Source organism: Cynara cardunculus, assembly GCF_001531365.2.
Source record: "Cynara cardunculus var. scolymus isolate 2C chromosome LG 11, CcrdV1, whole genome shotgun sequence".
In the NCBI taxonomy this organism is placed as follows: domain Eukaryota; kingdom Viridiplantae; phylum Streptophyta; class Magnoliopsida; order Asterales; family Asteraceae; genus Cynara; species Cynara cardunculus.
Genome location: NC_037538.1, coordinates 10,178,891 through 10,181,822, shown reverse-complemented (window position 1 = coordinate 10,181,822; position 2,932 = coordinate 10,178,891).

Here is a 2,932-nt window from a genome sequence, read left to right as displayed (position 1 = left end):
GATTTATAAGATAGTATAGATATAATATGATAATTATTAGATTTCAATTAAATTAAATATTTATTAAAATATTTTTTATTATTTATGAAACAAAATAAGTATAACTTTAATCTTTATGTTATATAAACATTTGCATTTTGATAATTAAATATATATTTAATAATAATAATATAAAAACAATTGACATGATTAATAATTATTATAAAGAATTAAGTGGACGAGGAGAGACCGTTGGCCTAGAAGGAATATAAAGTTGACTGGTAAATTTACAACATTCTATAACATATAGAGGGGGGGCTTTTTGGTCATTAGTCCAGGATTGTCAATCTAGTTATTGCTTCTTTTATGTTTGAATACTTCATCTTTTATGAACTTATCTTGATTTTATTTTTCTCTTAATTCCTACATCACATATGCCTTTATGTACCACCTAATTTTCTTTACAAAAAGTTCCATATAACTGTCGCACACTTTTTGCTTCTTTCTAACCACTTCAAAAACTTTTTCATTTTAAATAAAATATTTCTGAAACATATTTTCATTTTTAAATAAAATATACTCGGTATTATTACTTATAATTTATTTTAGTACATTGGTTTTGATTTATTTCCCATTGTTGTAAGGACCATGTTTCAATCTTCAACTTTTGATTTTAATATGGGTGGATTTGGTACGGTATTCTAAAATATTTCCTTCAATTTATCAACCAATTATAATTTATACATAAAATTTATATTGTATACCAATCTATTGTATTCGGTACAAACTTTTTTTCGGTTGATGTATGACGATGTTGGTTTTGTACCAACTTCAATCTACATGTATTAAAACTTGCCATCTTGTTCAATTGTTAGTGACATTTTAAGTTTGTAAGTAATGCATATTATGTTTAAGTGTTTTTAATTGTAAGGAATAAAACTTGCAGGTATTGAAATACCCAAAACAAAAAAAGTTGATAATTCAAAACTTAAACATCAATAACTATGCTTTATAATTAATTAAATAAGCTACTACCATGGTACATGACTTACCACAATCTATACCAATAGACTTTAATCGGTACCATCTAAATTGGTATCAATTTAATTGATTGTGGGGTTAGCTCAACTAGTAATAGCTTTTGTTGATTCTTCTTGATGATCATCGGTTCCGAATCCTACAAGGCCATTGGGAACTTCTTTGTTCTTTTTCCAGAGCCCTTAAAACTAATCGGGATGCGAGCAAGTTGATCTATATACCAACAATTAACAAATAAAACAATTAATTGATACAATTATTAAGTTAGCTTAGTTTGCTACGAAATCTTCACTCCTATTTCACCCGCCAATTATTTTACTCTATGAAAAGTTATATTTGTGATAATTAAAATATCTGGTTACCAAATAAAAACATAGCCTAATCTTTCACCTTACAATTTGTTAAACACTACTATATACATATATATACTAGAATGATACTCGCGCAATGCAGCGAAATACATCTTTCTTTTAATATTTTTATGTTGATATAAAATGATTTATGTGACTCTGAGAAAGATAATGTTTTTACTTTTGAATAAAAATAAATTTGAAAAAATATATCGATATTAATATCAAATTAACTATTTAAAAGTTCTTGTTTTTTATATAAATTGTTTAATTCATTTTTTATTCTAATTTAATCTAGATCAAATAATGAAGTAATTTATTTTTGGCTTAACAATAAATTTTTTATAAAGATAATGATTATGTTAGAACTCGATAATTATCCTAATTATATTTTAGATTTTTTTTATATTTTAAAATGAGATGTTTATCCTCTATTTGATTATGTTTATCCGCAGTTAGTTACACAAATTCAAACATGAAGCTTTAATAAGTTGTACTTATGCATAATTTACTTATAATCTCAAATTTTAAGTAATATGCATTAAGAAACAATACTTTATGCATAAAAAAACGGTTTTTAAGAGTTTTTGTCAAATGCTTTATAATATAGTATATATATATATATATTATATATATACACACACACACACTAGAAAGATACTCACACAATACAGCGAGATAAATCTTGATTTTAATGTTTAGTTTTTATTCTTTGTCTCTATCAATGTAATACAATTTTATGTGATTTTAAGAAATAAATAATGTTTTTATTTTTAAATGAAATATAAATTTAAAGATTGCATAAAAATTTGAAAAAAATAAATCTATATTAAAATTAACTATTTAATAGTTCTCCTTTTTTTATGTAACTTCTTTAATTCAATTTTTTATTATAATTTAATAAGAAAGTAATTTATTTTTGATTTAACAATATTTTTTTTTATAAAGATAATAATTAAACATTATGTGAGAACTCAATGATTTTAGATTTTCTATATTTAAAATGAATGTTTATCCTGTATTTATTATGTTTATTTGCAATTAGTTACACGAATTTAAAAATGAAGCTTTAATAAGTTGTACTTAAACCAAAGGGTCTTTGGCCTAGCGGTATGTGAGTCTTTGGCCTTCTAGAAGGTCAAGGGTTAAAACCTCACCTTTAGTGAGGAGGGTGTGTGATTTTATTTGCCGTATATAAATATTATATACTTAAAAAAAAGTTGTATTTAAACAAAATTACTTGTAATCTTGAATTTTAAATAATATGCATCAATAAACAATATTTCATGCATAAAAATGGGTTTTAGAAGTTTTTGTCAAATGCTTTATAATATACTATAGATAAAGGTATGTATATGTATATATGTGTATATATATATATAGAGAGAGAGAGAGAGACTTGAGATCACGTGAGACTAGCCTGTTTTCGTGATACTCGCAAGACCACTTTGTTACACTTAAATTTCACAACAAAACACTGTAAAAAACTTCACAGTGTTTTTGCTGTGAATGTTCGGTTTTTTTTTTATCTTCACAGCGTTTTGTTATAAAATTTCAAATGTAAA